The sequence below is a fragment of the Amaranthus tricolor genome, chromosome 6 (assembly GCF_026212465.1).
Source record: "Amaranthus tricolor cultivar Red isolate AtriRed21 chromosome 6, ASM2621246v1, whole genome shotgun sequence".
NCBI classification, from domain to species: Eukaryota; Viridiplantae; Streptophyta; class Magnoliopsida; order Caryophyllales; family Amaranthaceae; genus Amaranthus; species Amaranthus tricolor.
In genome coordinates this window covers 11,274,919-11,301,609 of record NC_080052.1, presented here as the reverse complement: position 1 = coordinate 11,301,609, position 26,691 = coordinate 11,274,919, and the positions used below count along the sequence as shown (strand labels likewise).

At 47.1% G+C, this 26,691-nt stretch overlaps 40 non-coding genes across 40 annotated transcripts; all 40 read left to right on the top strand.

Annotated features, from left to right (window-relative positions):
• Window positions 1-70: 70 nt before the first annotated feature.
• Window positions 71-189, top strand: LOC130816518 (5S ribosomal RNA). The gene has a single exon (XR_009043047.1). It is a non-coding gene; the product is annotated as a 5S ribosomal RNA (ribosomal RNA).
• A 553-nt stretch (window positions 190-742) lies between these two features.
• On the top strand, window positions 743-861 carry LOC130816718 (5S ribosomal RNA). Its single transcript, XR_009043258.1, has one exon. It is a non-coding gene; the product is annotated as a 5S ribosomal RNA (ribosomal RNA).
• A 554-nt stretch (window positions 862-1,415) lies between these two features.
• LOC130816706 (5S ribosomal RNA) lies at window positions 1,416-1,534 on the top strand. Its single transcript, XR_009043246.1, has one exon. It is a non-coding gene; the product is annotated as a 5S ribosomal RNA (ribosomal RNA).
• A 557-nt stretch (window positions 1,535-2,091) lies between these two features.
• LOC130816694 (5S ribosomal RNA) lies at window positions 2,092-2,210 on the top strand. Its single transcript, XR_009043231.1, has one exon. It is a non-coding gene; the product is annotated as a 5S ribosomal RNA (ribosomal RNA).
• A 551-nt stretch (window positions 2,211-2,761) lies between these two features.
• LOC130816210 (5S ribosomal RNA) lies at window positions 2,762-2,880 on the top strand. Its single transcript, XR_009042756.1, has one exon. It is a non-coding gene; the product is annotated as a 5S ribosomal RNA (ribosomal RNA).
• A 554-nt stretch (window positions 2,881-3,434) lies between these two features.
• LOC130816517 (5S ribosomal RNA) lies at window positions 3,435-3,553 on the top strand. The gene has a single exon (XR_009043046.1). It is a non-coding gene; the product is annotated as a 5S ribosomal RNA (ribosomal RNA).
• Window positions 3,554-4,106: 553 nt separating this feature from the next.
• LOC130816683 (5S ribosomal RNA) lies at window positions 4,107-4,225 on the top strand. The gene has a single exon (XR_009043219.1). It is a non-coding gene; the product is annotated as a 5S ribosomal RNA (ribosomal RNA).
• A 554-nt stretch (window positions 4,226-4,779) lies between these two features.
• On the top strand, window positions 4,780-4,898 carry LOC130816672 (5S ribosomal RNA). The gene has a single exon (XR_009043208.1). It is a non-coding gene; the product is annotated as a 5S ribosomal RNA (ribosomal RNA).
• A 557-nt stretch (window positions 4,899-5,455) lies between these two features.
• LOC130816660 (5S ribosomal RNA) lies at window positions 5,456-5,574 on the top strand. Its single transcript, XR_009043197.1, has one exon. It is a non-coding gene; the product is annotated as a 5S ribosomal RNA (ribosomal RNA).
• Window positions 5,575-6,125: 551 nt separating this feature from the next.
• LOC130816209 (5S ribosomal RNA) lies at window positions 6,126-6,244 on the top strand. The gene has a single exon (XR_009042755.1). It is a non-coding gene; the product is annotated as a 5S ribosomal RNA (ribosomal RNA).
• A 556-nt stretch (window positions 6,245-6,800) lies between these two features.
• Window positions 6,801-6,919, top strand: LOC130816648 (5S ribosomal RNA). Its single transcript, XR_009043186.1, has one exon. It is a non-coding gene; the product is annotated as a 5S ribosomal RNA (ribosomal RNA).
• A 554-nt stretch (window positions 6,920-7,473) lies between these two features.
• Window positions 7,474-7,592, top strand: LOC130816637 (5S ribosomal RNA). Its single transcript, XR_009043175.1, has one exon. It is a non-coding gene; the product is annotated as a 5S ribosomal RNA (ribosomal RNA).
• A 556-nt stretch (window positions 7,593-8,148) lies between these two features.
• On the top strand, window positions 8,149-8,267 carry LOC130816626 (5S ribosomal RNA). The gene has a single exon (XR_009043164.1). It is a non-coding gene; the product is annotated as a 5S ribosomal RNA (ribosomal RNA).
• Window positions 8,268-8,818: 551 nt separating this feature from the next.
• LOC130816614 (5S ribosomal RNA) lies at window positions 8,819-8,937 on the top strand. Its single transcript, XR_009043152.1, has one exon. It is a non-coding gene; the product is annotated as a 5S ribosomal RNA (ribosomal RNA).
• Window positions 8,938-9,488: 551 nt separating this feature from the next.
• On the top strand, window positions 9,489-9,607 carry LOC130816603 (5S ribosomal RNA). The gene has a single exon (XR_009043139.1). It is a non-coding gene; the product is annotated as a 5S ribosomal RNA (ribosomal RNA).
• A 557-nt stretch (window positions 9,608-10,164) lies between these two features.
• Window positions 10,165-10,283, top strand: LOC130816592 (5S ribosomal RNA). Its single transcript, XR_009043125.1, has one exon. It is a non-coding gene; the product is annotated as a 5S ribosomal RNA (ribosomal RNA).
• A 551-nt stretch (window positions 10,284-10,834) lies between these two features.
• Window positions 10,835-10,953, top strand: LOC130816580 (5S ribosomal RNA). Its single transcript, XR_009043111.1, has one exon. It is a non-coding gene; the product is annotated as a 5S ribosomal RNA (ribosomal RNA).
• A 551-nt stretch (window positions 10,954-11,504) lies between these two features.
• LOC130816569 (5S ribosomal RNA) lies at window positions 11,505-11,623 on the top strand. The gene has a single exon (XR_009043098.1). It is a non-coding gene; the product is annotated as a 5S ribosomal RNA (ribosomal RNA).
• A 557-nt stretch (window positions 11,624-12,180) lies between these two features.
• LOC130816557 (5S ribosomal RNA) lies at window positions 12,181-12,299 on the top strand. The gene has a single exon (XR_009043085.1). It is a non-coding gene; the product is annotated as a 5S ribosomal RNA (ribosomal RNA).
• A 556-nt stretch (window positions 12,300-12,855) lies between these two features.
• On the top strand, window positions 12,856-12,974 carry LOC130816546 (5S ribosomal RNA). Its single transcript, XR_009043074.1, has one exon. It is a non-coding gene; the product is annotated as a 5S ribosomal RNA (ribosomal RNA).
• A 556-nt stretch (window positions 12,975-13,530) lies between these two features.
• LOC130816534 (5S ribosomal RNA) lies at window positions 13,531-13,649 on the top strand. The gene has a single exon (XR_009043062.1). It is a non-coding gene; the product is annotated as a 5S ribosomal RNA (ribosomal RNA).
• Window positions 13,650-14,200: 551 nt separating this feature from the next.
• Window positions 14,201-14,319, top strand: LOC130816523 (5S ribosomal RNA). Its single transcript, XR_009043051.1, has one exon. It is a non-coding gene; the product is annotated as a 5S ribosomal RNA (ribosomal RNA).
• Window positions 14,320-14,875: 556 nt separating this feature from the next.
• On the top strand, window positions 14,876-14,994 carry LOC130816511 (5S ribosomal RNA). The gene has a single exon (XR_009043040.1). It is a non-coding gene; the product is annotated as a 5S ribosomal RNA (ribosomal RNA).
• Window positions 14,995-15,551: 557 nt separating this feature from the next.
• Window positions 15,552-15,670, top strand: LOC130816499 (5S ribosomal RNA). The gene has a single exon (XR_009043029.1). It is a non-coding gene; the product is annotated as a 5S ribosomal RNA (ribosomal RNA).
• Window positions 15,671-16,227: 557 nt separating this feature from the next.
• On the top strand, window positions 16,228-16,346 carry LOC130816487 (5S ribosomal RNA). The gene has a single exon (XR_009043018.1). It is a non-coding gene; the product is annotated as a 5S ribosomal RNA (ribosomal RNA).
• Window positions 16,347-16,902: 556 nt separating this feature from the next.
• On the top strand, window positions 16,903-17,021 carry LOC130816476 (5S ribosomal RNA). The gene has a single exon (XR_009043007.1). It is a non-coding gene; the product is annotated as a 5S ribosomal RNA (ribosomal RNA).
• A 557-nt stretch (window positions 17,022-17,578) lies between these two features.
• Window positions 17,579-17,697, top strand: LOC130816463 (5S ribosomal RNA). The gene has a single exon (XR_009042995.1). It is a non-coding gene; the product is annotated as a 5S ribosomal RNA (ribosomal RNA).
• A 557-nt stretch (window positions 17,698-18,254) lies between these two features.
• On the top strand, window positions 18,255-18,373 carry LOC130816451 (5S ribosomal RNA). The gene has a single exon (XR_009042984.1). It is a non-coding gene; the product is annotated as a 5S ribosomal RNA (ribosomal RNA).
• Window positions 18,374-18,929: 556 nt separating this feature from the next.
• LOC130816440 (5S ribosomal RNA) lies at window positions 18,930-19,048 on the top strand. Its single transcript, XR_009042973.1, has one exon. It is a non-coding gene; the product is annotated as a 5S ribosomal RNA (ribosomal RNA).
• Window positions 19,049-19,604: 556 nt separating this feature from the next.
• Window positions 19,605-19,723, top strand: LOC130816428 (5S ribosomal RNA). The gene has a single exon (XR_009042962.1). It is a non-coding gene; the product is annotated as a 5S ribosomal RNA (ribosomal RNA).
• Window positions 19,724-20,280: 557 nt separating this feature from the next.
• LOC130816417 (5S ribosomal RNA) lies at window positions 20,281-20,399 on the top strand. The gene has a single exon (XR_009042951.1). It is a non-coding gene; the product is annotated as a 5S ribosomal RNA (ribosomal RNA).
• A 551-nt stretch (window positions 20,400-20,950) lies between these two features.
• LOC130816405 (5S ribosomal RNA) lies at window positions 20,951-21,069 on the top strand. The gene has a single exon (XR_009042940.1). It is a non-coding gene; the product is annotated as a 5S ribosomal RNA (ribosomal RNA).
• A 556-nt stretch (window positions 21,070-21,625) lies between these two features.
• LOC130816393 (5S ribosomal RNA) lies at window positions 21,626-21,744 on the top strand. Its single transcript, XR_009042929.1, has one exon. It is a non-coding gene; the product is annotated as a 5S ribosomal RNA (ribosomal RNA).
• A 557-nt stretch (window positions 21,745-22,301) lies between these two features.
• On the top strand, window positions 22,302-22,420 carry LOC130816381 (5S ribosomal RNA). Its single transcript, XR_009042918.1, has one exon. It is a non-coding gene; the product is annotated as a 5S ribosomal RNA (ribosomal RNA).
• A 551-nt stretch (window positions 22,421-22,971) lies between these two features.
• LOC130816369 (5S ribosomal RNA) lies at window positions 22,972-23,090 on the top strand. Its single transcript, XR_009042907.1, has one exon. It is a non-coding gene; the product is annotated as a 5S ribosomal RNA (ribosomal RNA).
• Window positions 23,091-23,646: 556 nt separating this feature from the next.
• On the top strand, window positions 23,647-23,765 carry LOC130816357 (5S ribosomal RNA). Its single transcript, XR_009042896.1, has one exon. It is a non-coding gene; the product is annotated as a 5S ribosomal RNA (ribosomal RNA).
• Window positions 23,766-24,322: 557 nt separating this feature from the next.
• Window positions 24,323-24,441, top strand: LOC130816344 (5S ribosomal RNA). The gene has a single exon (XR_009042884.1). It is a non-coding gene; the product is annotated as a 5S ribosomal RNA (ribosomal RNA).
• Window positions 24,442-24,992: 551 nt separating this feature from the next.
• Window positions 24,993-25,111, top strand: LOC130816332 (5S ribosomal RNA). Its single transcript, XR_009042873.1, has one exon. It is a non-coding gene; the product is annotated as a 5S ribosomal RNA (ribosomal RNA).
• Window positions 25,112-25,668: 557 nt separating this feature from the next.
• Window positions 25,669-25,787, top strand: LOC130816321 (5S ribosomal RNA). Its single transcript, XR_009042862.1, has one exon. It is a non-coding gene; the product is annotated as a 5S ribosomal RNA (ribosomal RNA).
• A 557-nt stretch (window positions 25,788-26,344) lies between these two features.
• Window positions 26,345-26,463, top strand: LOC130816310 (5S ribosomal RNA). Its single transcript, XR_009042851.1, has one exon. It is a non-coding gene; the product is annotated as a 5S ribosomal RNA (ribosomal RNA).
• The last annotated feature ends 228 nt before the right edge of the window (window positions 26,464-26,691 follow it).

Here is a 26,691-nt window from a genome sequence, read left to right as displayed (position 1 = left end):
GCTTTGGAATGCTCTGGGTTTTTTTTTGGTCGGCAATGCGCATGTATACAAATTGTTACGGTGAATGAACGGGTGCGATCATACCAGCACTAATGCACCGGATCCCATCAGAACTCCGCAGTTAAGCGTGCTTGGGCGAGAGTACTACTAGGATGGGTGACCTCCTGGGAAGTCCTCGTGTTGCACCCCTTTTTCCCTTCTTTTTTTTTTTTATCGTTTTCATTTGCGAATTCTTTCCGCTCCACTTGAGCAAAAGGAATTTCGGTGATTATAGTAATATACTCTTTGGAAGTAATTTTATTTATAAAAATATAACTCGCAACCGGGTCCCGACCTCGAATTTACGGGCACTCGAAGGTAAGGACCCGTTGACGCGGGTCGATGCGCATACGAACGAATTGTTCGAAAGAGGCGTGCATCGGTGCGTTCGTGTAAGCGGAAATTGCACCGGACCCGTCGGAACTCCCCGCGGAAGCGTGCCTGGCATGGATGGCCTCTTGAATTCCAAGTGTTGCGCGGATTTCATAAACATTTTGTCTTTTTTTTGTTGCGAGTTCACCTTGCTTTTACAGACGGCGGACTCTTTTGGGAATGGGACAATACCGGGAGGGTGAAAAACAGTATTTGGGAAGAAGAAGGCTCGAAAGAGGGGTCTCGGTTGCGAGTTTACGAGCTTTGGAATGCTCTGGGTTTTTTTTTGGTCGGCAATGCGCATGTATACAAATTGTTACGGTGAATGAACGGGTGCGATCATACCAGCACTAATGCACCGGATCCCATCAGAACTCCGCAGTTAAGCGTGCTTGGGCGAGAGTAGTACTAGGATGGGTGACCTCCTGGGAAGTCCTCGTGTTGCACCCCTTTTTCCCTTCTTTTTTTTTTTTTATCGTTTTCATTTGCGAATTCTTTCCGCTCCACTTGAGCAAAAGGAATTTCGGTGATTATAGTAATATACTCTTTGGAAGTAATTTTATTTATAAAAATATAACTCGCAACCGGGTCCCGACCTCGAATTTACGGGCACTCGAAGGTAAGGACCCGTTGACGCGGGTCGATGCGCATACGAGCGAATTGTTCGAAAGAGGCGTGCATCGGTGCGTTCGTGTAAGCGGAAATTGCACCGGACCCGTCGGAACTCCCCGCGGAAGCGTGCCTGGCATGGATGGCCTCTTGAATTCCAAGTGTTGCGCGGATTTCATAAACATTTTGTCTTTTTTTTGTTGCGAGTTCACCTTGCTTTTACAGACGGCGGACTCTTTTGGGAATGGGACAATACCGGGAGGGTGAAAAACAGTATTTGGGAAGAAGAAGGCTCGAAAGAGGGGTCTCGGTTGCGAGTTTACGAGCTTTGGAATGCTCTGGGTTTTTTTTTGGTCGGCAATGCGCATGTATACAAATTGTTACTGTGAATGAACGGGTGCGATCATACCAGCACTAATGCACCGGATCCCATCAGAACTCCGCAGTTAAGCGTGCTTGGGCGAGAGTAGTACTAGGATGGGTGACCTCCTGGGAAGTCCTCGTGTTGCACCCCTTTTTCCCTTCTTTTTTTTTTTTTTTATCGTTTTCATTTGCGAATTCTTTCCGCTCCACTTGAGCAAAAGGAATTTCGGTGATTATAGTAATATACTCTTTGGAAGTAATTTTATTTATAAAAATATAACTCGCAACCGGGTCCCGACCTCGAATTTACGGGCACTCGAAGGTAAGGACCCGTTGACGCGGGTCGATGCGCATACGAACGAATTGTTCGAAAGAGGCGTGCATCGGTGCGTTCGTGTAAGCGGAAATTGCACCGGACCCGTCGGAACTCCCCGCGGAAGCGTGCCTGGCATGGATGGCCTCTTGAATTCCAAGTGTTGCGCGGATTTCATAAACATTTTGTCTTTTTTTTTGTTGCGAGTTCACCTTGCTTTTACAGACGGCGGACTCTTTTGGGAATGGGACAATACCGGGAGGGTGAAAAACAGTATTTTGGAAGAAGAAGGCTCGAAAGAGGGGTCTCGGTTGCGAGTTTACGAGCTTTGGAATGCTCTGGGTTTTTTTTTGTTCGGCAATGCGCATGTATACAAATTGTTACGGTGAATGAACGGGTGCGATCATACCAGCACTAATGCACCGGATCCCATCAGAACTCCGCAGTTAAGCGTGCTTGGGCGAGAGTAGTACTAGGATGGGTGACCTCCTGGGAAGTCCTCGTGTTGCACCCCTTTTTCCCTTCTTTTTTTTTTATCGTTTTCATTTGCGAATTCTTTCCGCTCCACTTGAGCAAAAGGAATTTCGGTGATTATAGTAATATACTCTTTGGAAGTAATTTTATTTATAAAAATATAACTCGCAACCGGGTCCCGACCTCGAATTTACGGGCACTCGAATGTAAGGACCCGTTGACGCGGGTCGATGCGCATACGAACGAATTGTTCGAAAGAGGCGTGCATCGGTGCGTTCGTGTAAGCGGAAATTGCACCGGACCCGTCGGAACTCCCCGCGGAAGCGTGCCTGGCATGGATGGCCTCTTGAATTCCAAGTGTTGCGCGGATTTCATAAACATTTTGTCTTTTTTTTGTTGCGAGTTCACCTTGCTTTTACAGACGGCAGACTCTTTTGGGAATGGGACAATACCGGGAGGGTGAAAAACAGTATTTGGGAAGAAGAAGGCTCGAAAGAGGGGTCTCGGTTGCGAGTTTACGAGCTTTGGAATGCTCTGGGTTTTTTTTTGGTCGGCAATGCGCATGTATACAAATTGTTACGGTGAATGAACGGGTGCGATCATACCAGCACTAATGCACCGGATCCCATCAGAACTCCGCAGCTAAGCGTGCTTGGGCGAGAGTAGTACTAGGATGGGTGACCTCCTGGGAAGTCCTCGTGTTGCACCCCTTTTTCCCTTCTTTTTTTTTTTTTATCGTTTTCATTTGCGAATTCTTTCCGCTCCACTTGAGCAAAAGGAATTTCGGTGATTATAGTAATATACTCTTTGGAAGTAATTTTATTTATAAAAATATAACTCGCAACCGGGTCCCGACCTCGAATTTACGGGCACTCGAAGGTAAGGACCCGTTGACGCGGGTCGATGCGCATACGAACGAATTGTTCGAAAGAGGCGTGCATCGGTGCGTTCGTGTTAGCGGAAATTGCACCGGACCCGTCGGAACTCCCCGCGGAAGCGTGCCTGGCATGGATGGCCTCTTGAATTCCAAGTGTTGCGCGGATTTCATAAACATTTTGTCTTTTTTTTGTTGCGAGTTCACCTTGCTTTTACAGACGGCGGACTCTTTTGGGAATGGGACAATACCGGGAGGGTGAAAAACAGTATTTGGGAAGAAGAAGGCTCGAAAGAGGGGTCTCGGTTGCGAGTTTACGAGCTTTGGAATGCTCTGGGTTTTTTTTTGGTCGGCAATGCGCATGTATACAAATTGTTACGGTGAATGAACGGGTGCGATCATACCAGCACTAATGCACCGGATCCCATCAGAACTCCGCAGTTAAGCGTGCTTGGGCGAGAGTACTACTAGGATGGGTGACCTCCTGGGAAGTCCTCGTGTTGCACCCCTTTTTCCCTTCTTTTTTTTTTTTATCGTTTTCATTTGCGAATTCTTTCCGCTCCACTTGAGCAAAAGGAATTTCGGTGATTATAGTAATATACTCTTTGGAAGTAATTTTATTTATAAAAATATAACTCGCAACCGGGTCCCGACCTCGAATTTACGGGCACTCGAAGGTAAGGACCCGTTGACGCGGGTCGATGCGCATACGAACGAATTGTTCGAAAGAGGCGTGCATCGGTGCGTTCGTGTAAGCGGAAATTGCACCGGACCCGTCGGAACTCCCCGCGGAAGCGTGCCTGGCATGGATGGCCTCTTGAATTCCAAGTGTTGCGCGGATTTCATAAACATTTTGTCTTTTTTTTGTTGCGAGTTCACCTTGCTTTTACAGACGGCGGACTCTTTTGGGAATGGGACAATACCGGGAGGGTGAAAAACAGTATTTGGGAAGAAGAAGGCTCGAAAGAGGGGTCTCGGTTGCGAGTTTACGAGCTTTGGAATGCTCTGGGTTTTTTTTTGGTCGGCAATGCGCATGTATACAAATTGTTACGGTGAATGAACGGGTGCGATCATACCAGCACTAATGCACCGGATCCCATCAGAACTCCGCAGTTAAGCGTGCTTGGGCGAGAGTAGTACTAGGATGGGTGACCTCCTGGGAAGTCCTCGTGTTGCACCCCTTTTTCCCTTCTTTTTTTTTTTTTATCGTTTTCATTTGCGAATTCTTTCCGCTCCACTTGAGCAAAAGGAATTTCGGTGATTATAGTAATATACTCTTTGGAAGTAATTTTATTTATAAAAATATAACTCGCAACCGGGTCCCGACCTCGAATTTACGGGCACTCGAAGGTAAGGACCCGTTGACGCGGGTCGATGCGCATACGAGCGAATTGTTCGAAAGAGGCGTGCATCGGTGCGTTCGTGTAAGCGGAAATTGCACCGGACCCGTCGGAACTCCCCGCGGAAGCGTGCCTGGCATGGATGGCCTCTTGAATTCCAAGTGTTGCGCGGATTTCATAAACATTTTGTCTTTTTTTTGTTGCGAGTTCACCTTGCTTTTACAGACGGCGGACTCTTTTGGGAATGGGACAATACCGGGAGGGTGAAAAACAGTATTTGGGAAGAAGAAGGCTCGAAAGAGGGGTCTCGGTTGCGAGTTTACGAGCTTTGGAATGCTCTGGGTTTTTTTTTGGTCGGCAATGCGCATGTATACAAATTGTTACTGTGAATGAACGGGTGCGATCATACCAGCACTAATGCACCGGATCCCATCAGAACTCCGCAGTTAAGCGTGCTTGGGCGAGAGTAGTACTAGGATGGGTGACCTCCTGGGAAGTCCTCGTGTTGCACCCCTTTTTCCCTTCTTTTTTTTTTTTTTTATCGTTTTCATTTGCGAATTCTTTCCGCTCCACTTGAGCAAAAGGAATTTCGGTGATTATAGTAATATACTCTTTGGAAGTAATTTTATTTATAAAAATATAACTCGCAACCGGGTCCCGACCTCGAATTTACGGGCACTCGAAGGTAAGGACCCGTTGACGCGGGTCGATGCGCATACGAACGAATTGTTCGAAAGAGGCGTGCATCGGTGCGTTCGTGTAAGCGGAAATTGCACCGGACCCGTCGGAACTCCCCGCGGAAGCGTGCCTGGCATGGATGGCCTCTTGAATTCCAAGTGTTGCGCGGATTTCATAAACATTTTGTCTTTTTTTTTGTTGCGAGTTCACCTTGCTTTTACAGACGGCGGACTCTTTTGGGAATGGGACAATACCGGGAGGGTGAAAAACAGTATTTTGGAAGAAGAAGGCTCGAAAGAGGGGTCTCGGTTGCGAGTTTACGAGCTTTGGAATGCTCTGGGTTTTTTTTTGTTCGGCAATGCGCATGTATACAAATTGTTACGGTGAATGAACGGGTGCGATCATACCAGCACTAATGCACCGGATCCCATCAGAACTCCGCAGTTAAGCGTGCTTGGGCGAGAGTAGTACTAGGATGGGTGACCTCCTGGGAAGTCCTCGTGTTGCACCCCTTTTTCCCTTCTTTTTTTTTTATCGTTTTCATTTGCGAATTCTTTCCGCTCCACTTGAGCAAAAGGAATTTCGGTGATTATAGTAATATACTCTTTGGAAGTAATTTTATTTATAAAAATATAACTCGCAACCGGGTCCCGACCTCGAATTTACGGGCACTCGAATGTAAGGACCCGTTGACGCGGGTCGATGCGCATACGAACGAATTGTTCGAAAGAGGCGTGCATCGGTGCGTTCGTGTAAGCGGAAATTGCACCGGACCCGTCGGAACTCCCCGCGGAAGCGTGCCTGGCATGGATGGCCTCTTGAATTCCAAGTGTTGCGCGGATTTCATAAACATTTTGTCTTTTTTTTGTTGCGAGTTCACCTTGCTTTTACAGACGGCAGACTCTTTTGGGAATGGGACAATACCGGGAGGGTGAAAAACAGTATTTGGGAAGAAGAAGGCTCGAAAGAGGGGTCTCGGTTGCGAGTTTACGAGCTTTGGAATGCTCTGGGTTTTTTTTTGGTCGGCAATGCGCATGTATACAAATTGTTACGGTGAATGAACGGGTGCGATCATACCAGCACTAATGCACCGGATCCCATCAGAACTCCGCAGCTAAGCGTGCTTGGGCGAGAGTAGTACTAGGATGGGTGACCTCCTGGGAAGTCCTCGTGTTGCACCCCTTTTTCCCTTCTTTTTTTTTTTTTTTATCGTTTTCATTTGCGAATTCTTTCCGCTCCACTTGAGCAAAAGGAATTTCGGTGATTATAGTAATATACTCTTTGGAAGTAATTTTATTTATAAAAATATAACTCGCAACCGGGTCCCGACCTCGAATTTACGGGCACTCGAAGGTAAGGACCCGTTGACGCGGGTCGATGCGCATACGAACGAATTGTTCGAAAGAGGCGTGCATCGGTGCGTTCGTGTAAGCGGAAATTGCACCGGACCCGTCGGAACTCCCCGCGGAAGCGTGCCTGGCATGGATGGCCTCTTGATTTCCAAGTGTTGCGCGGATTTCATAAACATTTTGTCTTTTTTTTGTTGCGAGTTCACCTTGCTTTTACAGACGGCAGACTCTTTTGGGAATGGGACAATACCGGGAGGGTGAAAAACAGTATTTGGGAAGAAGAAGGCTCGAAAGAGGGGTCTCGGTTGCGAGTTTACGAGCTTTGGAATGCTCTGGGTTTTTTTTTGGTCGGCAATGCGCATGTATACAAATTGTTACGGTGAATGAACGGGTGCGATCATACCAGCACTAATGCACCGGATCCCATCAGAACTCCGCAGTTAAGCGTGCTTGGGCGAGAGTAGTACTAGGATGGGTGACCTCCTGGGAAGTCCTCGTGTTGCACCCCTTTTTCCCTTCTTTTTTTTTTTTTATCGTTTTCATTTGCGAATTCTTTCCGCTCCACTTGAGCAAAAGGAATTTCGGTGATTATAGTAATATACTCTTTGGAAGTAATTTTATTTATAAAAATATAACTCGCAACCGGGTCCCGACCTCGAATTTACGGGCACTCGAAGGTAAGGACCCGTTGACGCGGGTCGATGCGCATACGAACGAATTGTTCGAAAGAGGCGTGCATCGGTGCGTTCGTGTAAGCGGAAATTGCACCGGACCCGTCGGAACTCCCCGCGGAAGCGTGCCTGGCATGGATGGCCTCTTGAATTCCAAGTGTTGCGCGGATTTCATAAACATTTTGTCTTTTTTTTGTTGCGAGTTCACCTTGCTTTTACAGACGGCGGACTCTTTTGGGAATGGGACAATACCGGGAGGGTGAAAAACAGTATTTGGGAAGAAGAAGGCTCGAAAGAGGGGTCTCGGTTGCGAGTTTACGAGCTTTGGAATGCTCTGGGTTTTTTTTTGGTCGGCAATGCGCATGTATACAAATTGTTACTGTGAATGAACGGGTGCGATCATACCAGCACTAATGCACCGGATCCCATCAGAACTCCGCAGTTAAGCGTGCTTGGGCGAGAGTAGTACTAGGATGGGTGACCTCCTGGGAAGTCCTCGTGTTGCACCCCTTTTTCCCTTCTTTTTTTTTTTTTTTATCGTTTTCATTTGCGAATTCTTTCCGCTCCACTTGAGCAAAAGGAATTTCGGTGATTATAGTAATATACTCTTTGGAAGTAATTTTATTTATAAAAATATAACTCGCAACCGGGTCCCGACCTCGAATTTACGGGCACTCGAAGGTAAGGACCCGTTGACGCGGGTCGATGCGCATACGAACGAATTGTTCGAAAGAGGCGTGCATCGGTGCGTTCGTGTAAGCGGAAATTGCACCGGACCCGTCGGAACTCCCCGCGGAAGCGTGCCTGGCATGGATGGCCTCTTGAATTCCAAGTGTTGCGCGGATTTCATAAACATTTTGTCTTTTTTTTGTTGCGAGTTCACCTTGCTTTTACAGACGGCGGACTCTTTTGGGAATGGGACAATACCGGGAGGGTGAAAAACAGTATTTTGGAAGAAGAAGGCTCGAAAGAGGGGTCTCGGTTGCGAGTTTACGAGCTTTGGAATGCTCTGGGTTTTTTTTTGTTCGGCAATGCGCATGTATACAAATTGTTACGGTGAATGAACGGGTGCGATCATACCAGCACTAATGCACCGGATCCCATCAGAACTCCGCAGTTAAGCGTGCTTGGGCGAGAGTAGTACTAGGATGGGTGACCTCCTGGGAAGTCCTCGTGTTGCACCCCTTTTTCCCTTCTTTTTTTTTTATCGTTTTCATTTGCGAATTCTTTCCGCTCCACTTGAGCAAAAGGAATTTCGGTGATTATAGTAATATACTCTTTGGAAGTAATTTTATTTATAAAAATATAACTCGCAACCGGGTCCCGACCTCGAATTTACGGGCACTCGAAGGTAAGGACCCGTTGACGCGGGTCGATGCGCATACGAACGAATTGTTCGAAAGAGGCGTGCATCGGTGCGTTCGTGTAAGCGGAAATTGCACCGGACCCGTCGGAACTCCCCGCGGAAGCGTGCCTGGCATGGATGGCCTCTTGAATTCCAAGTGTTGCGCGGATTTCATAAACATTTTGTCTTTTTTTTGTTGCGAGTTCACCTTGCTTTTACAGACGGCGGACTCTTTTGGGAATGGGACAATACCGGGAGGGTGAAAAACAGTATTTTGGAAGAAGAAGGCTCGAAAGAGGGGTCTCGGTTGCGAGTTTACGAGCTTTGGAATGCTCTGGGTTTTTTTTTGTTCGGCAATGCGCATGTATACAAATTGTTACGGTGAATGAACGGGTGCGATCATACCAGCACTAATGCACCGGATCCCATCAGAACTCCGCAGTTAAGCGTGCTTGGGCGAGAGTAGTACTAGGATGGGTGACCTCCTGGGAAGTCCTCGTGTTGCACCCCTTTTTCCCTTCTTTTTTTTTTATCGTTTTCATTTGCGAATTCTTTCCGCTCCACTTGAGCAAAAGGAATTTCGGTGATTATAGTAATATACTCTTTGGAAGTAATTTTATTTATAAAAATATAACTCGCAACCGGGTCCCGACCTCGAATTTACGGGCACTCGAAGGTAAGGACCCGTTGACGCGGGTCGATGCGCATACGAACGAATTGTTCGAAAGAGGCGTGCATCGGTGCGTTCGTGTAAGCGGAAATTGCACCGGACCCGTCGGAACTCCCCGCGGAAGCGTGCCTGGCATGGATGGCCTCTTGATTTCCAAGTGTTGCGCGGATTTCATAAACATTTTGTCTTTTTTTTGTTGCGAGTTCACCTTGCTTTTACAGACGGCAGACTCTTTTGGGAATGGGACAATACCGGGAGGGTGAAAAACAGTATTTGGGAAGAAGAAGGCTCGAAAGAGGGGTCTCGGTTGCGAGTTTACGAGCTTTAGAATGCTCTGGGTTTTTTTTTGGTCGGCAATGCGCATGTATACAAATTGTTACGGTGAATGAACGGGTGCGATCATACCAGCACTAATGCACCGGATCCCATCAGAACTCCGCAGTTAAGCGTGCTTGGGCGAGAGTAGTACTAGGATGGGTGACCTCCTGGGAAGTCCTCGTGTTGCACCCCTTTTTCCCTTCTTTTTTTTGTTTTTTTATCGTTTTTATTTGCGAATTCTTTCCGCTCCACTTGAGCAAAAGGAATTTCGGTGATTATAGTAATATACTCTTTGGAAGTAATTTTATTTATAAAAATATAACTCGCAACCGGGTCCCGACCTCGAATTTACGGGCACTCGAAGGTAAGGACCCGTTGACGCGGGTCGATGCGCATACGAACGAATTGTTCGAAAGAGGCGTGCATCGGTGCGTTCGTGTAAGCGGAAATTGCACCGGACCCGTCGGAACTCCCCGCGGAAGCGTGCCTGGCATGGATGGCCTCTTGAATTCCAAGTGTTGCGCGGATTTCATAAACATTTTGTCTTTTTTTTGTTGCGAGTTCACCTTGCTTTTACAGACGGCGGACTCTTTTGGGAATGGGACAATACCGGGAGGGTGAAAAACAGTATTTTGGAAGAAGAAGGCTCGAAAGAGGGGTCTCGGTTGCGAGTTTACGAGCTTTGGAATGCTCTGGGTTTTTTTTTGTTCGGCAATGCGCATGTATACAAATTGTTACGGTGAATGAACGGGTGCGATCATACCAGCACTAATGCACCGGATCCCATCAGAACTCCGCAGTTAAGCGTGCTTGGGCGAGAGTAGTACTAGGATGGGTGACCTCCTGGGAAGTCCTCGTGTTGCACCCCTTTTTCCCTTCTTTTTTTTTTATCGTTTTCATTTGCGAATTCTTTCCGCTCCACTTGAGCAAAAGGAATTTCGGTGATTATAGTAATATACTCTTTGGAAGTAATTTTATTTATAAAAATATAACTCGCAACCGGGTCCCGACCTCGAATTTACGGGCACTCGAAGGTAAGGACCCGTTGACGCGGGTCGATGCGCATACGAACGAATTGTTCGAAAGAGGCGTGCATCGGTGCGTTCGTGTAAGCGGAAATTGCACCGGACCCGTCGGAACTCCCCGCGGAAGCGTGCCTGGCATGGATGGCCTCTTGAATTCCAAGTGTTGCGCGGATTTCATAAACATTTTGTCTTTTTTTTGTTGCGAGTTCACCTTGCTTTTACAGACGGCGGACTCTTTTGGGAATGGGACAATACCGGGAGGGTGAAAAACAGTATTTTGGAAGAAGAAGGCTCGAAAGAGGGGTCTCGGTTGCGAGTTTACGAGCTTTGGAATGCTCTGGGTTTTTTTTTGTTCGGCAATGCGCATGTATACAAATTGTTACGGTGAATGAACGGGTGCGATCATACCAGCACTAATGCACCGGATCCCATCAGAACTCCGCAGTTAAGCGTGCTTGGGCGAGAGTAGTACTAGGATGGGTGACCTCCTGGGAAGTCCTCGTGTTGCACCCCTTTTTCCCTTCTTTTTTTTTTATCGTTTTCATTTGCGAATTCTTTCCGCTCCACTTGAGCAAAAGGAATTTCGGTGATTATAGTAATATACTCTTTGGAAGTAATTTTATTTATAAAAATATAACTCGCAACCGGGTCCCGACCTCGAATTTACGGGCACTCGAAGGTAAGGACCCGTTGACGCGGGTCGATGCGCATACGAACGAATTGTTCGAAAGAGGCGTGCATCGGTGCGTTCGTGTAAGCGGAAATTGCACCGGACCCGTCGGAACTCCCCGCGGAAGCGTGCCTGGCATGGATGGCCTCTTGATTTCCAAGTGTTGCGCGGATTTCATAAACATTTTGTCTTTTTTTTGTTGCGAGTTCACCTTGCTTTTACAGACGGCAGACTCTTTTGGGAATGGGACAATACCGGGAGGGTGAAAAACAGTATTTGGGAAGAAGAAGGCTCGAAAGAGGGGTCTCGGTTGCGAGTTTACGAGCTTTAGAATGCTCTGGGTTTTTTTTTGGTCGGCAATGCGCATGTATACAAATTGTTACGGTGAATGAACGGGTGCGATCATACCAGCACTAATGCACCGGATCCCATCAGAACTCCGCAGTTAAGCGTGCTTGGGCGAGAGTAGTACTAGGATGGGTGACCTCCTGGGAAGTCCTCGTGTTGCACCCCTTTTTCCCTTCTTTTTTTTGTTTTTTTATCGTTTTTATTTGCGAATTCTTTCCGCTCCACTTGAGCAAAAGGAATTTCGGTGATTATAGTAATATACTCTTTGGAAGTAATTTTATTTATAAAAATATAACTCGCAACCGGGTCCCGACCTCGAATTTACGGGCACTCGAAGGTAAGGACCCGTTGACGCGGGTCGATGCGCATACGAACGAATTGTTCGAAAGAGGCGTGCATCGGTGCGTTCGTGTAAGCGGAAATTGCACCGGACCCGTCGGAACTCCCCGCGGAAGCGTGCCTGGCATGGATGGCCTCTTGATTTCCAAGTGTTGCGCGGATTTCATAAACATTTTGTCTTTTTTTTGTTGCGAGTTCACCTTGCTTTTACAGACGGCAGACTCTTTTGGGAATGGGACAATACCGGGAGGGTGAAAAACAGTATTTGGGAAGAAGAAGGCTCGAAAGAGGGGTCTCGGTTGCGAGTTTACGAGCTTTGGAATGCTCTGGGTTTTTTTTTGGTCGGCAATGCGCATGTATACAAATTGTTACGGTGAATGAACGGGTGCGATCATACCAGCACTAATGCACCGGATCCCATCAGAACTCCGCAGTTAAGCGTGCTTGGGCGAGAGTAGTACTAGGATGGGTGACCTCCTGGGAAGTCCTCGTGTTGCACCCCTTTTTCCCTTCTTTTTTTTTTTTTTTATCGTTTTTATTTGCGAATTCTTTCCGCTCCACTTGAGCAAAAGAAATTTCGGTGATTATAGTAATATACTCTTTGGAAGTAATTTTATTTATAAAAATATAACTCGCAACCGGGTCCCGACCTCGAATTTACGGGCACTCGAAGGTAAGGACCCGTTGACGCGGGTCGATGCGCATACGAACGAATTGTTCGAAAGAGGCGTGCATCGGTGCGTTCGTGTAAGCGGAAATTGCACCGGACCCGTCGGAACTCCCCGCGGAAGCGTGCCTGGCATGGATGGCCTCTTGATTTCCAAGTGTTGCGCGGATTTCATAAACATTTTGTCTTTTTTTTGTTGCGAGTTCACCTTGCTTTTACAGACGGCAGACTCTTTTGGGAATGGGACAATACCGGGAGGGTGAAAAACAGTATTTGGGAAGAAGAAGGCTCGAAAGAGGGGTCTCGGTTGCGAGTTTACGAGCTTTGGAATGCTCTGGGTTTTTTTTTGGTCGGCAATGCGCATGTATACAAATTGTTACGGTGAATGAACGGGTGCGATCATACCAGCACTAATGCACCGGATCCCATCAGAACTCCGCAGTTAAGCGTGCTTGGGCGAGAGTAGTACTAGGATGGGTGACCTCCTGGGAAGTCCTCGTGTTGCACCCCTTTTTCCCTTCTTTTTTTTTTTTTTTATCGTTTTTATTTGCGAATTCTTTCCGCTCCACTTGAGCAAAAGGAATTTCGGTGATTATATTAATATACTCTTTGGAAGTAATTTTATTTATAAAAATATAACTCGCAACCGGGTCCCGACCTCGAATTTACGGGCACTCGAAGGTAAGGACCCGTTGACGCGGGTCGATGCGCATACGAACGAATTGTTCGAAAGAGGCGTGCATCGGTGCGTTCGTGTAAGCGGAAATTGCACCGGACCCGTCGGAACTCCCCGCGGAAGCGTGCCTGGCATGGATGGCCTCTTGAATTCCAAGTGTTGCGCGGATTTCATAAACATTTTGTCTTTTTTTTGTTGCGAGTTCACCTTGCTTTTACAGACGGCGGACTCTTTTGGGAATGGGACAATACCGGGAGGGTGAAAAACAGTATTTTGGAAGAAGAAGGCTCGAAAGAGGGGTCTCGGTTGCGAGTTTACGAGCTTTGGAATGCTCTGGGTTTTTTTTTGTTCGGCAATGCGCATGTATACAAATTGTTACGGTGAATGAACGGGTGCGATCATACCAGCACTAATGCACCGGATCCCATCAGAACTCCGCAGTTAAGCGTGCTTGGGCGAGAGTAGTACTAGGATGGGTGACCTCCTGGGAAGTCCTCGTGTTGCACCCCTTTTTCCCTTCTTTTTTTTTTATCGTTTTCATTTGCGAATTCTTTCCGCTCCACTTGAGCAAAAGGAATTTCGGTGATTATAGTAATATACTCTTTGGAAGTAATTTTATTTATAAAAATATAACTCGCAACCGGGTCCCGACCTCGAATTTACGGGCACTCGAAGGTAAGGACCCGTTGACGCGGGTCGATGCGCATACGAACGAATTGTTCGAAAGAGGCGTGCATCGGTGCGTTCGTGTAAGCGGAAATTGCACCGGACCCGTCGGAACTCCCCGCGGAAGCGTGCCTGGCATGGATGGCCTCTTGATTTCCAAGTGTTGCGCGGATTTCATAAACATTTTGTCTTTTTTTTGTTGCGAGTTCACCTTGCTTTTACAGACGGCAGACTCTTTTGGGAATGGGACAATACCGGGAGGGTGAAAAACAGTATTTGGGAAGAAGAAGGCTCGAAAGAGGGGTCTCGGTTGCGAGTTTACGAGCTTTAGAATGCTCTGGGTTTTTTTTTGGTCGGCAATGCGCATGTATACAAATTGTTACGGTGAATGAACGGGTGCGATCATACCAGCACTAATGCACCGGATCCCATCAGAACTCCGCAGTTAAGCGTGCTTGGGCGAGAGTAGTACTAGGATGGGTGACCTCCTGGGAAGTCCTCGTGTTGCACCCCTTTTTCCCTTCTTTTTTTTTTTTTTTATCGTTTTTATTTGCGAATTCTTTCCGCTCCACTTGAGCAAAAGGAATTTCGGTGATTATAGTAATATACTCTTTGGAAGTAATTTTATTTATAAAAATATAACTCGCAACCGGGTCCCGACCTCGAATTTACGGGCACTCGAAGGTAAGGACCCGTTGACGCGGGTCGATGCGCATACGAACGAATTGTTCGAAAGAGGCGTGCATCGGTGCGTTCGTGTAAGCGGAAATTGCACCGGACCCGTCGGAACTCCCCGCGGAAGCGTGCCTGGCATGGATGGCCTCTTGATTTCCAAGTGTTGCGCGGATTTCATAAACATTTTGTCTTTTTTTTGTTGCGAGTTCACCTTGCTTTTACAGACGGCAGACTCTTTTGGGAATGGGACAATACCGGGAGGGTGAAAAACAGTATTTGGGAAGAAGAAGGCTCGAAAGAGGGGTCTCGGTTGCGAGTTTACGAGCTTTGGAATGCTCTGGGTTTTTTTTTGGTCGGCAATGCGCATGTATACAAATTGTTACGGTGAATGAACGGGTGCGATCATACCAGCACTAATGCACCGGATCCCATCAGAACTCCGCAGTTAAGCGTGCTTGGGCGAGAGTAGTACTAGGATGGGTGACCTCCTGGGAAGTCCTCGTGTTGCACCCCTTTTTCCCTTCTTTTTTTTTTTTTTTTATCGTTTTTATTTGCGAATTCTTTCCGCTCCACTTGAGCAAAAGGAATTTCGGTGATTATAGTAATATACTCTTTGGAAGTAATTTTATTTATAAAAATATAACTCGCAACCGGGTCCCGACCTCGAATTTACGGGCACTCGAAGGTAAGGACCCGTTGACGCGGGTCGATGCGCATACGAACGAATTGTTCGAAAGAGGCGTGCATCGGTGCGTTCGTGTAAGCGGAAATTGCACCGGACCCGTCGGAACTCCCCGCGGAAGCGTGCCTGGCATGGATGGCCTCCTGAATTCCAAGTGTTGCGCGGATTTCATAAACATTTTGTCTTTTTTTTGTTGCGAGTTCACCTTGCTTTTACAGACGGCAGACTCTTTTGGGAATGGGACAATACCGGGAGGGTGAAAAACAGTATTTGGGAAGAAGAAGGCTCGAAAGAGGGGTCTCGGTTGCGAGTTTACGAGCTTTGGAATGCTCTGGGTTTTTTTTTGGTCGGCAATGCGCATGTATACAAATTGTTACGGTGAATGAACGGGTGCGATCATACCAGCACTAATGCACCGGATCCCATCAGAACTCCGCAGTTAAGCGTGCTTGGGCGAGAGTAGTACTAGGATGGGTGACCTCCTGGGAAGTCCTCGTGTTGCACCCCTTTTTCCCTTCTTTTTTTTTTTTTTTTATCGTTTTTATTTGCGAATTCTTTCCGCTCCACTTGAGCAAAAGGAATTTCGGTGATTATAGTAATATACTCTTTGGAAGTAATTTTATTTATAAAAATATAACTCGCAACCGGGTCCCGACCTCGAATTTACGGGCACTCGAAGGTAAGGACCCGTTGACGCGGGTCGATGCGCATACGAACGAATTGTTCGAAAGAGGCGTGCATCGGTGCGTTCGTGTAAGCGGAAATTGCACCGGACCCGTCGGAACTCCCCGCGGAAGCGTGCCTGGCATGGATGGCCTCTTGATTTCCAAGTGTTGCGCGGATTTCATAAACATTTTGTCTTTTTTTTGTTGCGAGTTCACCTTGCTTTTACAGACGGCAGACTCTTTTGGGAATGGGACAATACCGGGAGGGTGAAAAACAGTATTTGGGAAGAAGAAGGCTCGAAAGAGGGGTCTCGGTTGCGAGTTTACGAGCTTTGGAATGCTCTGGGTTTTTTTTTGGTCGGCAATGCGCATGTATACAAATTGTTACGGTGAATGAACGGGTGCGATCATACCAGCACTAATGCACCGGATCCCATCAGAACTCCGCAGTTAAGCGTGCTTGGGCGAGAGTAGTACTAGGATGGGTGACCTCCTGGGAAGTCCTCGTGTTGCACCCCTTTTTCCCTTCTTTTTTTTTTTTTTTATCGTTTTTATTTGCGAATTCTTTCCGCTCCACTTGAGCAAAAGGAATTTCGGTGATTATAGTAATATACTCTTTGGAAGTAATTTTATTTATAAAAATATAACTCGCAACCGGGTCCCGACCTCGAATTTACGGGCACTCGAAGGTAAGGACCCGTTGACGCGGGTCGATGCGCATACGAACGAATTGTTCGAAAGAGGCGTGCATCGGTGCGTTCGTGTAAGCGGAAATTGCACCGGACCCGTCGGAACTCCCCGCGGAAGCGTGCCTGGCATGGATGGCCTCTTGATTTCCAAGTGTTGCGCGGATTTCATAAACATTTTGTCTTTTTTTTGTTGCGAGTTCACCTTGCTTTTACAGACGGCAGACTCTTTTGGGAATGGGACAATACCGGGAGGGTGAAAAACAGTATTTGGGAAGAAGAAGGCTCGAAAGAGGGGTCTCGGTTGCGAGTTTACGAGCTTTGGAATGCTCTGGGTTTTTTTTTGGTCGGCAATGCGCATGTATACAAATTGTTACGGTGAATGAACGGGTGCGATCATACCAGCACTAATGCACCGGATCCCATCAGAACTCCGCAGTTAAGCGTGCTTGGGCGAGAGTAGTACTAGGATGGGTGACCTCCTGGGAAGTCCTCGTGTTGCACCCCTTTTTCCCTTCTTTTTTTTTTTTTTTTATCGTTTTTATTTGCGAATTCTTTCCGCTCCACTTGAGCAAAAGGAATTTCGGTGATTATATTAATATACTCTTTGGAAGTAATTTTATTTATAAAAATATAACTCGCAACCGGGTCCCGACCTCGAATTTACGGGCACTCGAAGGTAAGGACCCGTTGACGCGGGTCGATGCGCATACGAACGAATTGTTCGAAAGAGGCGTGCATCGGTGCGTTCGTGTAAGCGGAAATTGCACCGGACCCGTCGGAACTCCCCGCGGAAGCGTGCCTGGCATGGATGGCCTCCTGAATTCCAAGTGTTGCGCGGATTTCATAAACATTTTGTCTTTTTTTTGTTGCGAGTTCACCTTGCTTTTACAGACGGCAGACTCTTTTGGGAATGGGACAATACCGGGAGGGTGAAAAACAGTATTTGGGAAGAAGAAGGCTCGAAAGAGGGGTCTCGGTTGCGAGTTTACGAGCTTTGGAATGCTCTGGGTTTTTTTTTGGTCGGCAATGCGCATGTATACAAATTGTTACGGTGAATGAACGGGTGCGATCATACCAGCACTAATGCACCGGATCCCATCAGAACTCCGCAGTTAAGCGTGCTTGGGCGAGAGTAGTACTAGGATGGGTGACCTCCTGGGAAGTCCTCGTGTTGCACCCCTTTTTCCCTTCTTTTTTTTTTTTTTTTATCGTTTTTATTTGCGAATTCTTTCCGCTCCACTTGAGCAAAAGGAATTTCGGTGATTATAGTAATATACTCTTTGGAAGTAATTTTATTTATAAAAATATAACTCGCAACCGGGTCCCGACCTCGAATTTACGGGCACTCGAAGGTAAGGACCCGTTGACGCGGGTCGATGCGCATACGAACGAATTGTTCGAAAGAGGCGTGCATCGGTGCGTTCGTGTAAGCGGAAATTGCACCGGACCCGTCGGAACTCCCCGCGGAAGCGTGCCTGGCATGGATGGCCTCTTGATTTCCAAGTGTTGCGCGGATTTCATAAACATTTTGTCTTTTTTTTGTTGCGAGTTCACCTTGCTTTTACAGACGGCAGACTCTTTTGGGAATGGGACAATACCGGGAGGGTGAAAAACAGTATTTGGGAAGAAGAAGGCTCGAAAGAGGGGTCTCGGTTGCGAGTTTACGAGCTTTGGAATGCTCTGGGTTTTTTTTTGGTCGGCAATGCGCATGTATACAAATTGTTACGGTGAATGAACGGGTGCGATCATACCAGCACTAATGCACCGGATCCCATCAGAACTCCGCAGTTAAGCGTGCTTGGGCGAGAGTAGTACTAGGATGGGTGACCTCCTGGGAAGTCCTCGTGTTGCACCCCTTTTTCCCTTCTTTTTTTTTTTTTTTATCGTTTTTATTTGCGAATTCTTTCCGCTCCACTTGAGCAAAAGGAATTTCGGTGATTATAGTAATATACTCTTTGGAAGTAATTTTATTTATAAAAATATAACTCGCAACCGGGTCCCGACCTCGAATTTACGGGCACTCGAAGGTAAGGACCCGTTGACGCGGGTCGATGCGCATACGAACGAATTGTTCGAAAGAGGCGTGCATCGGTGCGTTCGTGTAAGCGGAAATTGCACCGGACCCGTCGGAACTCCCCGCGGAAGCGTGCCTGGCATGGATGGCCTCTTGATTTCCAAGTGTTGCGCGGATTTCATAAACATTTTGTCTTTTTTTTGTTGCGAGTTCACCTTGCTTTTACAGACGGCAGACTCTTTTGGGAATGGGACAATACCGGGAGGGTGAAAAACAGTATTTGGGAAGAAGAAGGCTCGAAAGAGGGGTCTCGGTTGCGAGTTTACGAGCTTTGGAATGCTCTGGGTTTTTTTTTGGTCGGCAATGCGCATGTATACAAATTGTTACGGTGAATGAACGGGTGCGATCATACCAGCACTAATGCACCGGATCCCATCAGAACTCCGCAGTTAAGCGTGCTTGGGCGAGAGTAGTACTAGGATGGGTGACCTCCTGGGAAGTCCTCGTGTTGCACCCCTTTTTCCCTTCTTTTTTTTTTTTTTTATCGTTTTTATTTGCGAATTCTTTCCGCTCCACTTGAGCAAAAGGAATTTCGGTGATTATAGTAATATACTCTTTGGAAGTAATTTTATTTATAAAAATATAACTCGCAACCGGGTCCCGACCTCGAATTTACGGGCACTCGAAGGTAAGGACCCGTTGACGCGGGTCGATGCGCATACGAACGAATTGTTCGAAAGAGGCGTGCATCGGTGCGTTCGTGTAAGCGGAAATTGCACCGGACCCGTCGGAACTCCCCGCGGAAGCGTGCCTGGCATGGATGGCCTCTTGATTTCCAAGTGTTGCGCGGATTTCATAAACATTTTGTCTTTTTTTTGTTGCGAGTTCACCTTGCTTTTACAGACGGCAGACTCTTTTGGGAATGGGACAATACCGGGAGGGTGAAAAACAGTATTTGGGAAGAAGAAGGCTCGAAAGAGGGGTCTCGGTTGCGAGTTTACGAGCTTTGGAATGCTCTGGGTTTTTTTTTGGTCGGCAATGCGCATGTATACAAATTGTTACGGTGAATGAACGGGTGCGATCATACCAGCACTAATGCACCGGATCCCATCAGAACTCCGCAGTTAAGCGTGCTTGGGCGAGAGTAGTACTAGGATGGGTGACCTCCTGGGAAGTCCTCGTGTTGCACCCCTTTTTCCCTTCTTTTTTTTTTTTTTTTATCGTTTTTATTTGCGAATTCTTTCCGCTCCACTTGAGCAAAAGGAATTTCGGTGATTATATTAATATACTCTTTGGAAGTAATTTTATTTATAAAAATATAACTCGCAACCGGGTCCCGACCTCGAATTTACGGGCACTCGAAGGTAAGGACCCGTTGACGCGGGTCGATGCGCATACGAACGAATTGTTCGAAAGAGGCGTGCATCGGTGCGTTCGTGTAAGCGGAAATTGCACCGGACCCGTCGGAACTCCCCGCGGAAGCGTGCCTGGCATGGATGGCCTCCTGAATTCCAAGTGTTGCGCGGATTTCATAAACATTTTGTCTTTTTTTTGTTGCGAGTTCACCTTGCTTTTACAGACGGCGGACTCTTTTGGGAATGGGACAATACCGGGAGGGTGAAAAACAGTATTTTGGAAGAAGAAGGCTCGAAAGAGGGGTCTCGGTTGCGAGTTTACGAGCTTTGGAATGCTCTGGGTTTTTTTTTGTTCGGCAATGCGCATGTATACAAATTGTTACGGTGAATGAACGGGTGCGATCATACCAGCACTAATGCACCGGATCCCATCAGAACTCCGCAGTTAAGCGTGCTTGGGCGAGAGTAGTACTAGGATGGGTGACCTCCTGGGAAGTCCTCGTGTTGCACCCCTTTTTCCCTTCTTTTTTTTTTATCGTTTTCATTTGCGAATTCTTTCCGCTCCACTTGAGCAAAAGGAATTTCGGTGATTATAGTAATATACTCTTTGGAAGTAATTTTATTTATAAAAATATAACTCGCAACCGGGTCCCGACCTCGAATTTACGGGCACTCGAAGGTAAGGACCCGTTGACGCGGGTCGATGCGCATACGAACGAATTGTTCGAAAGAGGCGTGCATCGGTGCGTTCGTGTAAGCGGAAATTGCACCGGACCCGTCGGAACTCCCCGCGGAAGCGTGCCTGGCATGGATGGCCTCTTGATTTCCAAGTGTTGCGCGGATTTCATAAACATTTTGTCTTTTTTTTGTTGCGAGTTCACCTTGCTTTTACAGACGGCAGACTCTTTTGGGAATGGGACAATACCGGGAGGGTGAAAAACAGTATTTGGGAAGAAGAAGGCTCGAAAGAGGGGTCTCGGTTGCGAGTTTACGAGCTTTGGAATGCTCTGGGTTTTTTTTTGGTCGGCAATGCGCATGTATACAAATTGTTACGGTGAATGAACGGGTGCGATCATACCAGCACTAATGCACCGGATCCCATCAGAACTCCGCAGTTAAGCGTGCTTGGGCGAGAGTAGTACTAGGATGGGTGACCTCCTGGGAAGTCCTCGTGTTGCACCCCTTTTTCCCTTCTTTTTTTTTTTTTTTATCGTTTTTATTTGCGAATTCTTTCCGCTCCACTTGAGCAAAAGGAATTTCGGTGATTATAGTAATATACTCTTTGGAAGTAATTTTATTTATAAAAATATAACTCGCAACCGGGTCCCGACCTCGAATTTACGGGCACTCGAAGGTAAGGACCCGTTGACGCGGGTCGATGCGCATACGAACGAATTGTTCGAAAGAGGCGTGCATCGGTGCGTTCGTGTAAGCGGAAATTGCACCGGACCCGTCGGAACTCCCCGCGGAAGCGTGCCTGGCATGGATGGCCTCTTGATTTCCAAGTGTTGCGCGGATTTCATAAACATTTTGTCTTTTTTTTGTTGCGAGTTCACCTTGCTTTTACAGACGGCAGACTCTTTTGGGAATGGGACAATACCGGGAGGGTGAAAAACAGTATTTGGGAAGAAGAAGGCTCGAAAGAGGGGTCTCGGTTGCGAGTTTACGAGCTTTGGAATGCTCTGGGTTTTTTTTTGGTCGGCAATGCGCATGTATACAAATTGTTACGGTGAATGAACGGGTGCGATCATACCAGCACTAATGCACCGGATCCCATCAGAACTCCGCAGTTAAGCGTGCTTGGGCGAGAGTAGTACTAGGATGGGTGACCTCCTGGGAAGTCCTCGTGTTGCACCCCTTTTTCCCTTCTTTTTTTTTTTTTTTTATCGTTTTTATTTGCGAATTCTTTCCGCTCCACTTGAGCAAAAGGAATTTCGGTGATTATATTAATATACTCTTTGGAAGTAATTTTATTTATAAAAATATAACTCGCAACCGGGTCCCGACCTCGAATTTACGGGCACTCGAAGGTAAGGACCCGTTGACGCGGGTCGATGCGCATACGAACGAATTGTTCGAAAGAGGCGTGCATCGGTGCGTTCGTGTAAGCGGAAATTGCACCGGACCCGTCGGAACTCCCCGCGGAAGCGTGCCTGGCATGGATGGCCTCCTGAATTCCAAGTGTTGCGCGGATTTCATAAACATTTTGTCTTTTTTTTGTTGCGAGTTCACCTTGCTTTTACAGACGGCGGACTCTTTTGGGAATGGGACAATACCGGGAGGGTGAAAAACAGTATTTTGGAAGAAGAAGGCTCGAAAGAGGGGTCTCGGTTGCGAGTTTACGAGCTTTGGAATGCTCTGGGTTTTTTTTTGTTCGGCAATGCGCATGTATACAAATTGTTACGGTGAATGAACGGGTGCGATCATACCAGCACTAATGCACCGGATCCCATCAGAACTCCGCAGTTAAGCGTGCTTGGGCGAGAGTAGTACTAGGATGGGTGACCTCCTGGGAAGTCCTCGTGTTGCACCCCTTTTTCCCTTCTTTTTTTTTTATCGTTTTCATTTGCGAATTCTTTCCGCTCCACTTGAGCAAAAGGAATTTCGGTGATTATAGTAATATACTCTTTGGAAGTAATTTTATTTATAAAAATATAACTCGCAACCGGGTCCCGACCTCGAATTTACGGGCACTCGAAGGTAAGGACCCGTTGACGCGGGTCGATGCGCATACGAACGAATTGTTCGAAAGAGGCGTGCATCGGTGCGTTCGTGTAAGCGGAAATTGCACCGGACCCGTCGGAACTCCCCGCGGAAGCGTGCCTGGCATGGATGGCCTCTTGATTTCCAAGTGTTGCGCGGATTTCATAAACATTTTGTCTTTTTTTTGTTGCGAGTTCACCTTGCTTTTACAGACGGCAGACTCTTTTGGGAATGGGACAATACCGGGAGGGTGAAAAACAGTATTTGGGAAGAAGAAGGCTCGAAAGAGGGGTCTCGGTTGCGAGTTTACGAGCTTTGGAATGCTCTGGGTTTTTTTTTGGTCGGCAATGCGCATGTATACAAATTGTTACGGTGAATGAACGGGTGCGATCATACCAGCACTAATGCACCGGATCCCATCAGAACTCCGCAGTTAAGCGTGCTTGGGCGAGAGTAGTACTAGGATGGGTGACCTCCTGGGAAGTCCTCGTGTTGCACCCCTTTTTCCCTTCTTTTTTTTTTTTTTTATCGTTTTTATTTGCGAATTCTTTCCGCTCCACTTGAGCAAAAGGAATTTCGGTGATTATAGTAATATACTCTTTGGAAGTAATTTTATTTATAAAAATATAACTCGCAACCGGGTCCCGACCTCGAATTTACGGGCACTCGAAGGTAAGGACCCGTTGACGCGGGTCGATGCGCATACGAACGAATTGTTCGAAAGAGGCGTGCATCGGTGCGTTCGTGTAAGCGGAAATTGCACCGGACCCGTCGGAACTCCCCGCGGAAGCGTGCCTGGCATGGATGGCCTCTTGATTTCCAAGTGTTGCGCGGATTTCATAAACATTTTGTCTTTTTTTTGTTGCGAGTTCACCTTGCTTTTACAGACGGCAGACTCTTTTGGGAATGGGACAATACCGGGAGGGTGAAAAACAGTATTTGGGAAGAAGAAGGCTCGAAAGAGGGGTCTCGGTTGCGAGTTTACGAGCTTTGGAATGCTCTGGGTTTTTTTTTGGTCGGCAATGCGCATGTATACAAATTGTTACGGTGAATGAACGGGTGCGATCATACCAGCACTAATGCACCGGATCCCATCAGAACTCCGCAGTTAAGCGTGCTTGGGCGAGAGTAGTACTAGGATGGGTGACCTCCTGGGAAGTCCTCGTGTTGCACCCCTTTTTCCCTTCTTTTTTTTTTTTTTTTATCGTTTTTATTTGCGAATTCTTTCCGCTCCACTTGAGCAAAAGGAATTTCGGTGATTATATTAATATACTCTTTGGAAGTAATTTTATTTATAAAAATATAACTCGCAACCGGGTCCCGACCTCGAATTTACGGGCACTCGAAGGTAAGGACCCGTTGACGCGGGTCGATGCGCATACGAACGAATTGTTCGAAAGAGGCGTGCATCGGTGCGTTCGTGTAAGCGGAAATTGCACCGGACCCGTCGGAACTCCCCGCGGAAGCGTGCCTGGCATGGATGGCCTCCTGAATTCCAAGTGTTGCGCGGATTTCATAAACATTTTGTCTTTTTTTTGTTGCGAGTTCACCTTGCTTTTACAGACGGCGGACTCTTTTGGGAATGGGACAATACCGGGAGGGTGAAAAACAGTATTTTGGAAGAAGAAGGCTCGAAAGAGGGGTCTCGGTTGCGAGTTTACGAGCTTTGGAATGCTCTGGGTTTTTTTTTGTTCGGCAATGCGCATGTATACAAATTGTTACGGTGAATGAACGGGTGCGATCATACCAGCACTAATGCACCGGATCCCATCAGAACTCCGCAGTTAAGCGTGCTTGGGCGAGAGTAGTACTAGGATGGGTGACCTCCTGGGAAGTCCTCGTGTTGCACCCCTTTTTCCCTTCTTTTTTTTTTATCGTTTTCATTTGCGAATTCTTTCCGCTCCACTTGAGCAAAAGGAATTTCGGTGATTATAGTAATATACTCTTTGGAAGTAATTTTATTTATAAAAATATAACTCGCAACCGGGTCCCGACCTCGAATTTACGGGCACTCGAAGGTAAGGACCCGTTGACGCGGGTCGATGCGCATACGAACGAATTGTTCGAAAGAGGCGTGCATCGGTGCGTTCGTGTAAGCGGAAATTGCACCGGACCCGTCGGAACTCCCCGCGGAAGCGTGCCTGGCATGGATGGCCTCTTGATTTCCAAGTGTTGCGCGGATTTCATAAACATTTTGTCTTTTTTTTGTTGCGAGTTCACCTTGCTTTTACAGACGGCAGACTCTTTTGGGAATGGGACAATACCGGGAGGGTGAAAAACAGTATTTGGGAAGAAGAAGGCTCGAAAGAGGGGTCTCGGTTGCGAGTTTACGAGCTTTGGAATGCTCTGGGTTTTTTTTTGGTCGGCAATGCGCATGTATACAAATTGTTACGGTGAATGAACGGGTGCGATCATACCAGCACTAATGCACCGGATCCCATCAGAACTCCGCAGTTAAGCGTGCTTGGGCGAGAGTAGTACTAGGATGGGTGACCTCCTGGGAAGTCCTCGTGTTGCACCCCTTTTTCCCTTCTTTTTTTTTTTTTTTTATCGTTTTTATTTGCGAATTCTTTCCGCTCCACTTGAGCAAAAGGAATTTCGGTGATTATAGTAATATACTCTTTGGAAGTAATTTTATTTATAAAAATATAACTCGCAACCGGGTCCCGACCTCGAATTTACGGGCACTCGAAGGTAAGGACCCGTTGACGCGGGTCGATGCGCATACGAACGAATTGTTCGAAAGAGGCGTGCATCGGTGCGTTCGTGTAAGCGGAAATTGCACCGGACCCGTCGGAACTCCCCGCGGAAGCGTGCCTGGCATGGATGGCCTCTTGATTTCCAAGTGTTGCGCGGATTTCATAAACATTTTGTCTTTTTTTTGTTGCGAGTTCACCTTGCTTTTACAGACGGCAGACTCTTTTGGGAATGGGACAATACCGGGAGGGTGAAAAACAGTATTTGGGAAGAAGAAGGCTCGAAAGAGGGGTCTCGGTTGCGAGTTTACGAGCTTTGGAATGCTCTGGGTTTTTTTTTGGTCGGCAATGCGCATGTATACAAATTGTTACGGTGAATGAACGGGTGCGATCATACCAGCACTAATGCACCGGATCCCATCAGAACTCCGCAGTTAAGCGTGCTTGGGCGAGAGTAGTACTAGGATGGGTGACCTCCTGGGAAGTCCTCGTGTTGCACCCCTTTTTCCCTTCTTTTTTTTTTTTTTTTATCGTTTTTATTTGCGAATTCTTTCCGCTCCACTTGAGCAAAAGGAATTTCGGTGATTATAGTAATATACTCTTTGGAAGTAATTTTATTTATAAAAATATAACTCGCAACCGGGTCCCGACCTCGAATTTACGGGCACTCGAAGGTAAGGACCCGTTGACGCGGGTCGATGCGCATACGAACGAATTGTTCGAAAGAGGCGTGCATCGGTGCGTTCGTGTAAGCGGAAATTGCACCGGACCCGTCGGAACTCCCCGCGGAAGCGTGCCTGGCATGGATGGCCTCTTGATTTCCAAGTGTTGCGCGGATTTCATAAACATTTTGTCTTTTTTTTGTTGCGAGTTCACCTTGCTTTTACAGACGGCAGACTCTTTTGGGAATGGGACAATACCGGGAGGGTGAAAAACAGTATTTGGGAAGAAGAAGGCTCGAAAGAGGGGTCTCGGTTGCGAGTTTACGAGCTTTGGAATGCTCTGGGTTTTTTTTTGGTCGGCAATGCGCATGTATACAAATTGTTACGGTGAATGAACGGGTGCGATCATACCAGCACTAATGCACCGGATCCCATCAGAACTCCGCAGTTAAGCGTGCTTGGGCGAGAGTAGTACTAGGATGGGTGACCTCCTGGGAAGTCCTCGTGTTGCACCCCTTTTTCCCTTCTTTTTTTTTTTTTTTTATCGTTTTTATTTGCGAATTCTTTCCGCTCCACTTGAGCAAAAGGAATTTCGGTGATTATAGTAATATACTCTTTGGAAGTAATTTTATTTATAAAAATATAACTCGCAACCGGGTCCCGACCTCGAATTTACGGGCACTCGAAGGTAAGGACCCGTTGACGCGGGTCGATGCGCATACGAACGAATTGTTCGAAAGAGGC